This window comes from Cebus imitator, unplaced genomic scaffold (assembly GCF_001604975.1).
Source record: "Cebus imitator isolate Cc_AM_T3 unplaced genomic scaffold, Cebus_imitator-1.0 Scaffold27, whole genome shotgun sequence".
NCBI classification, from domain to species: Eukaryota; Metazoa; Chordata; class Mammalia; order Primates; family Cebidae; genus Cebus; species Cebus imitator.
This window is the reverse complement of record NW_016107342.1, coordinates 4,277,100-4,292,732: the sequence shown is the minus strand read 5'-3', so window position 1 is coordinate 4,292,732 and position 15,633 is coordinate 4,277,100. Positions and strand designations below refer to the sequence as shown.

The following is a 15,633-nucleotide window of genomic DNA, read 5'->3' as shown; positions in this document are numbered from 1 at the left end:
ACAAACAAAAAACTTGAATATTTTATTTATAATCAAAACACAGGGATTTATCAAAACCAGTCACTTTTTTGGATATTGAGATTCATTTGAATAATTTAACATCCCCTCTTCTTCGAGAGCAGAGAGCAATTGCTGTTTCACTATAGCATTAAATGTAATGTAATAAGGATTTAATTATGAGGCAAATATCATTTCTCCCAGATGAATCTGCAATAGGGGAATACACATAAAATTCTGTCACATATCACTATCTCATGGACTGTGGGCATATTTCTGAAATACTAATTTGTCCTTAACCACATGAATGAATCAGCATATTGAGAGCCCTGTCCTAAGATCGAAAAATAAAATTCTACATGTATTTTCCCTGTTTGATTATAATATCTTACCAGCAGCACCTGCCACAGCATCTGTTCTCTGACAATAATTTTTTAAAAATACCCAGGTTTGTTCTTTGTATTTTTCCTGTTAGTTTCAGCTGCTCCTTGAGCATAAAGCCTGAGATAAATCAGTTTAAAAGATAAGCTTGAGATTCTAAAAAGAAAAAAGGGAACCAATGAGATAGTGAAGAAAAGAGATACGAAGGACAAAGCACACAATCAAAAGCTGAATCCAAGAGAAAACGAGGGTCTGGGGAGCCTTTCATCTCTAGATAACCAATTCAGGTCTGTTGCTGACATGTCCCCATTATGTTGTTGCTGGAAATTGCTACCATCTGACAAACACCTAGTGGATGCTAATATTCTGTTTCCTAATGTACTTTTGGGCAAATCTGAACCAATCTTTCCTCCTTACCTTCACCACACATTGGTCTTTTCCCAAATCCCCTTAACAGATCTGGTGTCTGGATTCAAGGGAAAACTGCTGCAGATATAATGCATAACCATCCTCATCATATAGGAAAAGAATTCTTCCCCCCAGAGAGCTGTTATATTCTATTATAACCACCTTCCTCCCTTAAGAATTGCATTGGAAATGTCTGTCTCTTTGACAAAGGCATGCCATGTGGATTACCTTTTACTGTTCTTCTGACTCAAATTAATTTCTATTCCTAAAATGGGGTGCTTTTTATATGCTCCTTCATGCTGATGTGGAAAAGAATACCACATCACAGAATCTAAAGAAAGACTTAAGGTGCTAAAATCTGCCAGTTTATTCCTTTACCTCAAAAAAATTATAAAATTTTCCTTAGAGATAGCCACAATCTCTAATTCTGTTAGACAAATAAATTGTGGCACCCAAGGAAAGTAAAGAAGAGGATTTTATGATAATCGGGGGAAGGGAAATGTGGTAATATTTAAGCAGAGTGTTTCCATTGGCATTAGCACACCTCTGTTTGAAAGACTATTCTGAATGAGTCATAATATTTCTCCAATAAAAGTTCAGGTCTAGCAATTCTCTAATAGGTTATATTACATGAGTATCTGTCTACTATAGAGACTGACTTCTTCAATACTCACCAGTAGACATGAAACGCCACTAGATAACTGAAATCAGTGAAATACTCCGGAACCCATAGCAGCCCCAAGGGTTCAGAGCTCTGAGGATCCCGGTACCGAACTTCCCCGGACCCCGAGCACTTTACTACACAGCATGTCATTGATGCTTGAATGGCTCTTCAGCTCTCCCAGGTTCACTCAGGAGATGAGTTTATCCTTCCTATAAATCCAAGAACACAGATTCAATTTTGTCCTTAGCCAACTGATTTTGCCCTGTTGCAAGACTGAAAACTGACCCTTAACCCACAGCCTGCATGCAGTTATCCAGTCCAGGTCCAAGTGTGGATGGACATCAAGCCCAACTCATCACCTCTGTGAGGAAGCCAATGAAGACCCTAAGGTGTGTGAATTTGCATACTGCTTATAAGAATAAGGACTCTGTATTTTTCTTGTACCTTCAATGAACAAAGGCCTTATTCAGGACATGGAAACAAAAAGTAATGTCATCCAACAGTGTTAACAAATGTTAGGTATAATGTGTGTATCGGGAATAGCATGTCACAAAAATTTCCCCCAGCCTTGCCATACTGTGGGTTCCAGACAGTGCTCCGGAGCGACAACAATGAGTTGTCATTGCAATACCCAGGAAAGCCACCTGATGTACTTCCCACCCCCAAGTGGCAGAACTAGGCAAGAGTGGCAAGCTCTCTAGGAAACTTACTGTGCCAGTGACAGAACTGCCCATCTGTCTCCTCTACTCTGGGAGGTCTTCTCATTCCCATGTTTCTCACAGTCCAAGAACACTGATATTGATCCCTAAAAATAGTAAAGGCAAGAACCTTCTGATTTTCCTGCTTTGTCTCTTGATAATTCACAGTGTTATCTGTTTCATCATGAGTCCCATGAATGAACATTCCCAAATCTCCTCCATGACTTCCCAATACTCCCTCCTGAACCCCTGCCCTACTTGCCTTATATTGTTGAATACCCAAAGAGTTTAACTGTGTCACTATAACAAAAGAAAACAAAGTTATTACCTTGCATATTGGTTTCTTGATTTGAAGTACTAATTATTCCATTTTACTTTAAGATGTGATACCAGTCCATTTTCAGGCTGCTGATAAAGACCTAAGATTGGGAAGAAAAAGGGGTTTAATTGGACTTGCAGTTCCACATGGCTGGGGAGACCTCAGAATCATAGCAGGAAGTAAAAGGCACTTCTTACATGGCAGTGGCAAGAGAAAATGGGGAAGAAGCAAAAGCGGAAATCCCTGATAAACCCATCATATCTCATGAGACTTATTCACTGTCGCAAGAATAGCACTGGTAAGAGCAGCCCCCATAATTTAATTACCTCCCCCTGGTTCTCTCCTACAACACGTGGGAATTCTGGGAGATACAATTCGAGTTTTGGGTGGAGACGAAGCCAATCCATATCAGACGATAATGTCAGCTCCGTTATGAACCAAAAAAGATATTATTTCAGATTCTAAACTTGGTAAATAGTTAAAGGTTAACAAATAATATGATACAGCCCATCATAATGAAGGGTAGAGCCTTAATACTTTTCTCGTGACTGGCAACTATTACCATGGTGAGCCTTGCATGTTTGATTTATGAAAATGTATGATGCCTTACCAGAGGAGAATTGTATTTGTTGTCTACTATGAAAACTAATCTTACCAACCAACACAAGATGCAATTTCAGAGAATTCTTTTCTTGCTCTAGTATTGTTGGTTTCTCTTCTCCCATTATCTTTTACATCTTCATTCTTTTTAGCCCAATCATTGACGTAAGAGTGAATCTCTTAATTTGAAAGTTGCTCTGTTTGTTTGAAGTGGGGGTAGAATGATTTATCACAAAACTGCCAGAAACTGGCTTTTAACATATTTCCTTAGTGTCCCATTGCACTTGATACATTTCCAGCCCCAGAAATTCCTCTGTCAGATTAAGTGACACTTTGTGACTGGATGAGACTTTGTCCCCATGCTTACCCGGTGCTAATCTACTGCCAGAATTGTAAGCAACTGCTTTCATAACTGACGCCAACACAGAGTCTAACAGGAAATGCCTGAGAATGCTTAGTCTGTCAGGCGGCAGTAGCTAAGGCTCCTTAGGGAGGCTCTGGTTCCAGGCTTGCCATAGCAACCTCTAGAGATACATATCTAGTATGTTAGTGACATGCTGACATCACAGTTTGCTCCTTGAAAGAGGGGCAAGCAGAGGCACGACTCCCTTATTATCATCGTGATAAAAATGCTGCTGTTAAAATCATGCTGTGTCTGGAGGAGGGGGCAGAGAGGTGCTTTTACAGTTTAAATCGCTGCCCCAGATAAGAGCATGGATTATGTTACTGTTTTGCATGCTATGTTTTAGAAGAAAAGTGGTTTGCTATAGCAGATAAAAGTCTGTTAGCATTCAACAACAAAAAATATCTAATTTATTGTTCTTCCAATCGATACTTTAACAATGAACTACAGAATAAATCCTGTTTATTTGTAAGTATACCACCAAGTTTAGGTCGTTTTCATCTTAGTTATTTCTTTTATTACGCATTGAAAAAACAACGAACTATTAATTCAGTGGGAAACTGCAATGGTGGAGCTAAAGCTTGGGACAGGCAGTCAGGTTCTTTCAAAACTACTGGATTTCACTTCAGTAGTCCCAAAGACAGAATGGGCACACAGGGGATGAGGCATGGTGAGAATTAGCGATGATCTTTTGGAGGCAGCCAGTCTGCGCTACTGCTTGAGCTGGAAGGAGGGATGTGGGTGGAAGCAAGCATGTCAGAGAAACAGCAGAGTTCCATGGAAGAATGGGACTGTCAACATCAGGGGCCGGGATGAAGATTCTCCTGTTAAATTCCGAATGTTCCCTGGGTGAGAGGTCTAGTTCTGAAAGAAGAAAGGAGAAACTGCACATCTGAGCTGATAAAGTCCCTGTGAAGGTTGGGTTGTTGTCTTCAGCCTATCAAAATCTGGACCACATTTCTTTCTTTTTTATCATAATGAGACAGAAATTGCAAGAGAATAGGGGATACAGACTGGCTCAAAATATTTCCTTCTCATTTTATTTCCTCTGAAATGCAGTAACAACTCACATCTAAATATTACCTTCTCTTAACCCCACTTCTCTACCATCTACCACCCTATTTCTTTGCTCTCCTATCTTTTCCTAATGTCTTCAACTTTTCTTCCCCCATTCTCTATTAAATCCAGTCCAAAAAGGATTTTGACCACCTCATTCAAATACATCTGCTGTTATGAAGTCACCAATGACCTCTACCAGTCCATATTCATGCCGCATCTTACTTAACCTATCACTAGTATATGATGGCACTGATTCACCACCATCTTTGCATTGACTTCACCTGTCTTAAGGATACCAAAATCTCCAAGTTTTCCTCCTTTGTCACTGAATCATTCCTTTTTCCATTTTTTATATTTTCCATCTTTATTATTTTTTCTCCTCTTTACCTCCACCTTCCCCAATTGTTAAGATGTCCCAGGGCATTGACTCTCTTGACTATAATTATCCTACCTAGTCTCTTAGTTTTAAACACAGTATGTATGCTAGCAACAACCAGATTTAACAGTCCAAACCTTCTCGTTAAACTCCAGATAAAACAGCTTGTTTGACATCACCACTTGGCTGCCTAATAGAAATCTCAAATTCAGCATGTCAAAAACTCAATCCTTTATTTCTGGCAGTGAGGATGGAGGACAAAGAAGCTGGCTGAGACTTGCAACTCAGAGCATCTGGGCTGGGAAATGCAGCAGGACATGGAATTGGTAGAAAGTAATTAAAGAACTATGAGAACTCCATTTCAGACCTGGTAGGTATTAATAGTAAAAGTTGTCATTAGGTTTTATTTTTGGTATTTATAATAGGGTCAAATACAAAAGAAGAGACAACACCAAAATAAATAGATCCACAGGGTGTAAATTTTTCCAATGGTCTCAACTTCCTCAGTAATTACATGATAGTTTCCAACGGTAACTGCATCTATAGCCATGCATAGTTCCCCATTTGAGTGAAATCTGATACCCTGTCTGCCTTTAAGATCCATCTACACCTTATAGAGGCCAAGGGAAAACTTCCCCTTTCCTCTCTGAAGGTTCACTCAAAAAAGGCAGATTAATTACAGAAAAGGCATATAAATTTATTTCACATGTACACAAGAGCCTTCAGAATGAAGACCCAAAGATATAGAGAAAACTGTCCATTTTTATTCTTAGGTTAAACAAAGTATTATCATCCATGTAGAAATATTGAACAAAAAGGGTATGATCTCATGCTCATACTGAGTGGAGAAGCCCAGCAAGGCCTGTCTGCTTAGATTCTTCTTGGCCTCTGTTATAGCATTCCTTCCTCCTGGGTGTGGGGCAGGACCCTCTCTGGAGTGGGTGTCTTGTGACCTACAGTCAAACAAGATAGGTCAGATAATTTCTTTATGTACAGTTTTTACACAGAAAGGCTGAGGTGAAGTTAGGTAATATGTTTAGGCTTTATGGCTGGCTTTGGGGAAAGGGAATCCTGGTTTCTATGACCTGCCTTGGGAAAGAATAATTCTAGTTTCCATGGCTAGGCTCAGGGGAGAATGGGACAGAGAGACAGGAGAGAAGGAGAAGGTCAAAGAAAAAATTTTTGCTTCTGAGGCTGCTTCTGAGGCCTTCATTTCGAGGTATAGTTTTCTGTTGAGTCTCAACAACTTCAAGAATGCTATGCAATTCAGTAACCCATAAAAATATATTCCTTAGAATTCTGAGTTATTCAGTCAAATATAGCTTCTTCTGAGGTATCCCTTTAGTAAGAGCTGCCTTCTCATTCTTCCTTAATTCATCTACTAGTAAATACAGGGACCCACATGCACGCATACATTCGCATCTTGAGGAAATATGGTAGTCCTCAGAAGAACAGAGTTTCCAGTCATATTAAGAAAGAAAATTATTATTACCTACCTTTACATGGCCACTTATTATATTAGCATTTCTGTTATTTTGAAAGGCAGTGGCAATTTCCCTTTTTAGTCCTCTTATCCTCACCCTGAGAAAATATTGTTTGTGTGTATACGTGTATGTGTGTATATTTCTGATAATCAAACATTATTTTTAAGAACTGAGTAATAATCTGAGGCCCCTAAAAAGGCATCTTTCTATTAATGTCCATCTATGACAACAATAACACCCATCAGAAGCTTTGAAATTCAAAATTCTTAGTTTAATAGCCAGGTCAAAGTCCTGAACCCCCACATTTCTTCTATAAAATTAAAACAGGAAACAGTTGTGATTCTTCTGCATGATGAAACCCCAGAGATTGAAGATTGAGTGTGCACACATACACACACAAATCACCTCTCAATACAGATGTTGAAAATAGTAGCTTGATTGCCAGGGACCACAGGAGGCACTGCTTCCCTGCCAAGCCAGTGGATGTGTGCCCCAGGCTGCCAAGGCACAGATTAAGTATGTGTTGACCTCAGTGAGAGAAGAACTAGTACTAAAGTCTGGAGTTCTAGAGAAGGTACCTTGCCTTAAACTAACATTATTGTTGACACCAATAATATCACTTCTCCTGCTGCTTTAAACACCATTTCTTATCAGGGTAGTACTTCTGACAGGTTATCAGAATGTCTTATACTCAATATCCACCAAAGATAGAAGAAAAAGAGCTCAGGTAGATTTTCAAAGTGTTTTATTTGAAACTCTCTTGCAAAATTTGAATGATAAACATGGCGTTATTCTCAGACGCACATCTTTCTTGTAGACCTCAACCCATTGTCCTTAACCAAACTATGTCTTTCTTGAAAGGATCTTCAGTCACTCAGGCAAACAGAGGCCTGACAGGCTTACCCTACAGGTCAACACACCTTTGCAGCTTGCTTCATTCCTTAGAGGAACAATTTGGGCTATTCAAGTTCAGGCCACTGAGAAAACTGAGATTTAAAAGACAGGTTAGAAAGAATTCATATAGATGGTCAAAGAAGAAATCAATGCTCAAGTAACTGAAGAAAGCAGTCAGAAATCCTGAAGTGTCACACCATAAAAAAATTTAATAAAATAAAGGAGAGCTGGATTGTATGGCATCTGTTTGTAAGAAAGTTCAAAATACACGAGGAAGATTGAGAAAAAAATGTCTTGTTCATCCCTGATATCTTTCTCTGGCTTTGGAAACTACATTCATAACATACCCTAAGGTCATAATTTTGGGGAGACTTTTACTTTCCATTTGGATGTTATGGCTGTGAATTTGAAGGTTATCAAAAGTCAAACATTTATGGAATATTGCTAATGAATAATAAGGTAATAAATATGAACAAGCCGTTGCTATATTCAAAAACTTGAATAGATCTCGACGCTATGTCATCCAAAAGACCAAAGACCACTAGGATAGCTAGATAGTAGGAAAGAGAGTATTATTGGCAATATTGGTTTGGAAGCCAGGAAGATAAAGTTTCTAGCATGAACTGAAGGTGATCTCTCTTGGAAGAGGGGAAGATAGGTTGGATTTTATGCTTCAGAGGGTCCATATTACCCATTTTCCCTAAACCTGCACGTAATCAGCAGGTTTAGGGAAAGTTGTATGTATTTATGAGGGGAGCTGAGCACATGAGCAATGAGAAACATATATGTTAACATATATCTCATGCTCACTTTGGGGCAGAATTTTAGCATTAAAATGAGGTAGAATATGGCTCTCTATGTCAAAAGGTGAACCATAAGATACCAAGTTTGTGCACGGCCTCTATAAGTGGGCTGAACCTGGCTGAAGATCTGCAGTTGCTCATCAAAAAAGAATACTGGTAAAGCTAATCCTTTGTCCAGTCCCAGTTGTCATGACCTGAGTTGTATATCAGAGTCAGGATAATTTGCCTGATGTCTCATAGGGAATATTGTTCACCAGTTTAGCTACAGTGTGTTTTTTCTTGTAAGAATTTAGAAATCTGCCATGTGTCTGCTAGGCCCTGAACCCTTGACCCACAGGTAACTTCTTGTTTTTTTAATGTTACGATCCATCTTAGTTGATAGAAGTACATATTTTTTGGTCTCTCAGGTCACAGGCATTATGCTGAGTGGAAAAAGCCAATCTCAAAGTGTTCCATATCATATAATTCCCAATAAATAGATATCTCTAAGTGACCACATTATAGTGATGATGAAACAGATCAGTGATTGCAGAAGTTAGATTTGGGGGGAAGGGTGTGACATGGACGAGCTAGCACAAGAAGTTTCTTTGCAGAGCTGGAACAATTCTGTATCCTAATTGTGTTGTTGGTTACTTGAATCCATATATATGGTACAACTTTACAGAACTATATATCTAAAAAGGACACTTAAAAACAGGTAAAATATGAATAAGGTGTATACTTGAGTTAATACTGCATCAATATCAACTTCCTGGCTTTGACAATCATTCAGGGAAGCTGAGTGAAAGGTACACTAGGAACTCTGTACTATTTTTGCAACTGCCTGTGAGTCTTAAGCTATTTCAAAATAAAAAGTTAGTTTAAATATCAAATCTAGGCAGTCTTGAACTTACGACGGTTCAACTTAAAACTTTTTGACTCTACAACGGTGCAAAAGTGATACACACTTTGTGTGCTCCTCTACTTAGCATAGTGTTAAATCTGCACAAACCTATTGTAAGTTGAAAATATCTTTAAGTTAAAGGTGTGTTTTTGACTTAAAATATTTTCAATTTAGGATGGGTTTATCATGATGTAACCCCATCATAATTGGAGGAGCATCTGTATATAACTTTAACAAGAAAATATAGAAGGGAATAACAGGCTGTTCAAAATTATCCAATTAGGAGCTGGACGCAGTGGCTCACACCACTAATCCCAGCACTTTGGGAGGCTGAGGCAGGTGGATCACCTGAGATAAGGAGTTCAAGACCAGCCTAACCAACATGGTGAAACCCCATCTCTACTAAAAATACAAAATTAGCTAGGCATGGTGGCACATGCCTGTAATCCCAACTACTTGGGGGGCTGAGGCAGGAGAATTGCTTGAACATGGGAGGTAGAGGTTGCAGTGAGCTGAGATTGTGCCATTGCACTCCAGCCTGGGCAACAAGAGCAAAACTCCATCTCAAAAAAGAAAAATCCAATTAGTTAGATAGCAAAAAGATCCATGATTTTTTAAGTACTGCAAGTATAAAGAAAATGACTACAATATTAGCATTTCCTAAGTGTTATTATCAATCTTTCCATCCTCAAATATAAAATCTTATTAAAACGTTAGTTTTTCACAGATAAGCCAAACAGAAACAAACAACAGCTTTGATAATTGCACAAAACCTAAGTCCACTTGGCCATAAGCTCTCACCTTTTTTTGCTTGTTTTTGTTTTGTTTTGTAGAGATGGGGTCTCCTCTTATTGCCTAGGCTGGTCTTGAACTCCTGGCCTCAAGCAATCCTTCTGCCTGGGCCTCTCAAAGTGCTGGAATTGCAGGTGTGAGCCACCATTCCCAGCTTTCTCATCTTTAAGATGCGTACTACCCTAAGAAATAGTAAAGATATCGTTTAATAGATGCTATGTCAGCATCTGAAAGACAAAACTCACAATATAAGTTGATAAAGAATAAATTAAAGGAGCTATTTGATTTGTAAAAATACATGGGCTAACACATACTTCTGAGAAATAACAATAGTACAAAGAATAAAAATCATGTTAGTTATTTTTACTACTCATTCCATGAGTATCTGTTAGCTACCTACTTGTTAATAGGTACTATAAGCGACACTGGGAATGCAAAATAAACGAACATGATTTGTGATTTCAGAGCACTCATATCAGCAATTGAAAGTAAAGATACACACAAGGATACTCCTATCCAGTAATCTCCCCTGCCCAGTTCACTTTACAATAACTCTTTTTTCTTCCAGTGCTGTGAATACACACAAATGAGTTTGCCAAAGTTATACTGAAATAAGAATTAAAACTTGCCATCAAGTAGTTTTTTTCTTGACCATAGGTAGGTAATATGAGTTAATAATTCTCAAAGTAGACTGGAAGAAAAAGCAAGATAAGAGGTGACTGATTATGGTAATAAAATAATTAAATTCCATTAAGATCAATTACTGACATAGGGATCTTAGCAATTTTCTTTGTAATCATTCTCAATGGTCCTTTCTCTCACTGCCTTATGCCACAATATTTATTATCTAGAAAGGAAATTAACCCAATCCTCTCATCTCTTCCTGGTTTGATTCAGAGAGCTCATTTTCTCATCAGAATGAATCCTGCATTCATTCCATTCTTTGATTGTATCATATTCCCATTTCCTTTGATTTGCCCCAGCACAACACAATTTCAACACCCAGTGTGAAGTCCACATGCTGCAAAGGATGACTGGCTTTTGCTGAGTGTCTGTAAACCAGGGCCAGCGTCTTTCCTATTTCTATCTACTCTATTAAACACTCTTGTTTAAAACAAAATCAGATGCTTAACATTCTGAAGCATCTTGTAAGCTTTGAACCTGAAAAATAGTTACACATATAATGCTTAGATATTATTGCTATGGATACTTCTAAAATTACGTATTAGCTTTAAGAGACAAATCTTATATCTACTCAGCAAATAGCTGTTATGATCCTGAATGTATATTATAACCCATTTAAACCAGATCAATCTAAAGTAGGTAAGTCCTTGGACTTCAAACTGTGCTACAAACTGACCAGGTGCCTATTAGTAAAGTAGGTTACTTATATCATCTGTCCTTCAGTTTCTTTGCTTTACTCAATTTTTATTACCATCAGTGCTGAAGTGGGGAGCAAATTAGAAGCTTCTTCTGGATGTGGGGATGAAAATTATAAAAAATAGCAACTAATCCAAGTTGATAATCTCTTTACACACACACAGCCCCCAAAAGGAAGCCATTTGAGGTAGTATGCAACCCTTACAATATTCACTTATTCAACAAATATATATTGACATATAGCATGTGCTAGGCATTGTTCGAGGTATTGAAATCGAGCAGTGAATAGAACAAACACTCTTGCCCTTATAGAGTTTACATTCTATTAGGGGAAAAATAATCAGAGACAGGAGAAATAATCCAGGAACATGAAGAATTAGTTACTCATTTGCAAAATAATGCAGGACTGATTATTTTATAGGAGGGAAGACTCAAAGTCATGTGACATAAGACACTGCCTTTTTCTCACATGAAATTAGGAAAAAAGTTCTCTTCTTAGGATAATGTGCTTACTTTCTTGAGAAACTCATGAGGGAATCAACAATAACACTCAATATTGGATAGGCAAAAATAGGAATTGGAGGAGCACCCACATCCATTCTCACTCATGCTGTCTAAGCCCATCCTCCTCTTGATGAGGGAAGGAGAGCCTCCTCTAGCACCCACAAAAAGTGTGAGGCCCCCAGTTTCTAAGACCCAAGAAGGGACCAAAGGAGTGGTGAGAGGGGCATTTCTTTCTCTAGTAAAAGGACTGAAGATTCCAAAAGCAGCCCCAGGGCACTTGACTAAGGGCCATGAGGGGCTGTTTTGAAGCTAAAGGGCAAAAAGGAAAGAGAAGGCGGGGTCAGAAGCAAGCATCAGCAGGTGGGCATCCTCTCCCGGAAGGGGAAAGTCCATAAGGCCCTTCCCTGGAGTCCCACAAGGGAACAACTAAGCAGCAACTTTGAGATTCATGTTATCCCCAACAAAATCAAGTGTATGTTTGATCTAAGAAAAAACTAAGCAAACAGGAGAGTCTCAGGATAAGGATGGCAAATGTCCCTGAAGCATACAGCTGGGATTTCTACTGGGGACAACACACACTCACACATACACATGCAGACTCATAGATGACATTTCCATAGATTATCAGCAGCAACACAGTGATGCCCTAATAGATGACAACAAAATAAAAACAAAAGCCTCTACATATGAGGTTGCCAAACTGAATTCTAGATTATCCCTTACACACACACACACACACACACACACAAGTGAGCAAAAAATATTCTTCAGGACAGAGAAGGGAGTTTGTATGCAGAGAAAATAATGTATTCCATACAGTCCTTGGAATTTCCTTGGGGAAATGTACTGTAGCATTCCAGAGCATAATCATGTAAGTAAAGTTCCCAGCAGTTTCTACATGGTTCTATACCAAGTAAATGGGTCAAAACAGACTCTAAGCCCTGTGTGAGCAATTAACTCCACAAAAATACACACTAAACTTTACTGCAAATTTGAGCCATATACTCAAATTATATAAAAATGTGTATTTATGTTCTGTCTACTTATTGTTTACATATGGATCTGACATGTAAAACATTACATTACTGAAAATAACTCAGAAGACATAGCACACTTTCGATTACTATTTCATAGGGACCTAAGGAACAGAGGGGAGCTCATGTGGTAAAGAGTCTTAGCAGGGGCATGGTGACACACGCCTGTAGTCCCAGCTACTCAGGAGGCTGAGGCAGGAGAATTGCTTGAACCTAGGAGGTGGAGACTGCAGCAAGCCGAGATCACACCACTGCACTACAGCCTGGGTGACAGTGTGAGACTCTGTCTCAAAAAAAAAAAAAAAAAAAAAAGAGTCTCAGTAGTCACAGGATTGACTTTTAAGTGAGTATAGCTTAGTATATTATGTAATTTTTCCCCTTCACTTAAGAAATTGAGCCATGTGCATACTATAAATTATGGAATACATACATTGTTTATTAACTAAATTCTAACTATAAAGTCACAAAGCAGTACAAATATGGATAAATCATTAAACTATTTTCAAAGGAAATGTTTCAATGTTTTCATGTTTGAATAGCTAAGTTAATTGATTGAACATGTTTAAATTTTATTTCTATCCATTTATTATCAATTGGGTAAGGCTTATAATTAATTCTAGAGATACCAAAACATTTGCATGTCTTTAAAAAACAATTGCTCAAAATATGTTTTACTTCAAAGTGTCAACTTGCCATATTAAATTATTTCAACAACATAATATAGCCAAGACAAACACATTTAAAAGCAGGGCAATTTAAGTACAGAGCTGGTAATATTTTAGGTTATCATTACAAGTTCTCCTAGGCAGTTTATTGGCAAATATGCTCTCAAAGACAAAGCTTTTGAATAGTAAAGAAAACAACTTGGTTTAAAAACCACATTCAGCCTAGACAGTCTTCAGAATCCTAACTTCTTTGGAGTGCAAATAACTAGACTTCAAAGAGAATGAGAAAGCTGAACACACATACTCCAGAGACGTCCTCAGAGCCCACAGTCAACAGGAGACGTGCTGGGAAAGTGAGGTCTCTTACCTGCCTCCATCACTTCTTCAGAAAAGAAGATGAATACTTTCCAGACAATGCCCTGAACAGAATCACTCCCAAAGCACTGGGGGAAACCTGCTTCTCCATGGTACAACAATCCCTCCAGTGGCTGGGTCAGAAGGGTAGGCATTTCCATGAGCCTGCTGGAGAAGACCATGTAGCAGCCTCTGTAATAAGTTATTGGTCTTTCATTGGAGGGGTACAGAAACTCAGGAAACTAACCCATCCTCTACTCAGTAGAGCCAATGTTTTTCTAAAAGTGACTTCAAGGATACCTCCTACCAAGTCTAACACACTTCTTCATATAGACAAAATGGTAAAGGGAGCCTAAATTTTGCTTACTACAAAAATTCCATCATAAACATCACTGAATTTATGTACAATAAATGTCAATGCAAATACAATGATGCCAAACTTAAATGATATCTGTAAATTCAGTATATCTGGCCTGCTATATATATTTTAAAGAACATCATCCTAGATGAACTGAGATCTAGGTTACCAAATAAAACAAGTTAAAAAATTTTTTCTGATTCCAAATACATGTAACTTTGAGATCTGAACAAAGAAAAAAATGACTCACTATATATAGCCAATGAGGAAAATGAAAACAGTGTATAGCAGTCATCTGGATGGATTACTGACTTGTTGTTGGCTTTCATTTTCTTTACTGCATATGTGTTGGGTCCTTTTGTATTTTGTTCAGATCTCATAGTTACTCCTAAGGAGGTTTATTTTGACCACGCTATTTTAAAAAGTACCTCCCTGCCCCCTATTCTTTTATTCTGCTTTTTCTTTATAGCATGTGTGACATCATATTAATAACATAATATGTTTTTATTTATTTATTGCCATATCCTTCAGTAGAATGCAAGGCTCTTCAAAAATAAGAACTTTATTTAATTCACTGCTATATCCTCAGCACCTAAGACAAGGCTTTGCAGAAAGTAAGACCTCAATAATTATGTGTGAATAAAAAAATAAACAGAGGCTTCTAGGGTAAGTAGAGTCTATTGACATGAAGTACTTGTTTCCAAATTTTGACCCTTCCATTATATCAGTAAGATAATGCATTAGTCCATTCTCATGCTGCTATAAGGACATACCTGAAATTGGGTAATTTATAATGGAAAGAAATTTAATTGATTCACAGTTATGTAGGGCTGAGGAGGCCTCTGCAAACTTACAATCATGGTGGAAAGAGAAGCAAACACGTCCTTCTTCACATGTCAGTAGGAAGAAGTGCCAAGCAAATGGGGAAGGGCCCCTTATAAAACCATCAGATTTCATGAGAACTCACTCACTATTATAAGAACAGCACAGGGGGGTAACTGCCCCCATGATTTGATTACCTCCCACTCAACTGTTCCCACAACACATGGGGACTATGAGAACTACAATTCAAGACGAGATTTGGGTGTGGACACCGCCAAGCCATATCAGATAATATATTCTACCAAGTGATAAAGTAGTGTATTTCCACTTTGTACTGGGGAGAATAAACAATGCAAGAGAAATAGTGTTAAAGATTTTGATATGCCAAAACAAGGAAATTCACAAAAAATTTAAAATTATTTTTTAAAAATGCACAGCCAAATTCTTACTGTAGCCATTAATAATTTGAATAGCATCCTCCAAACCTCTTGGCAGGCCTTTGTATACTCCTAGGACACATGGAGCATATACCTAGAGAGCCGTATGTCATCATTCTCTAGCAGTCTAGGATCCTAGAGGAGAAAAAACGTTGTAATAATTACAAAATAGAGTAAAATATACTAAGAAACAGTTCTACAAAAGAGACTATTATACTAAGAAACAATTCTACAAATGAGACTATTATGTCCTTTGGGGAAAGCCTCTTCCCTCTGTATTTCCTGTGGCAGCCTTCCAAGTCAGAATGTCTTTATATT

The 15,633-nt window shown here is 38.1% G+C and overlaps 1 long non-coding RNA gene across 1 annotated transcript; it reads right to left on the bottom strand.

Moving 5' to 3' along the window:
* Positions 1-1,466: 1,466 nt before the first annotated feature.
* LOC108300446 lies at positions 1,467-13,891 on the bottom strand. Its single transcript, XR_001823422.2, has 3 exons — positions 13,712-13,891; positions 2,161-2,567; positions 1,467-1,659 (listed from the first exon to the last, which is right to left on the bottom strand). It is a non-coding gene; the product is annotated as an uncharacterized LOC108300446 (long non-coding RNA).
* Positions 13,892-15,633: the final 1,742 nt, after the last annotated feature.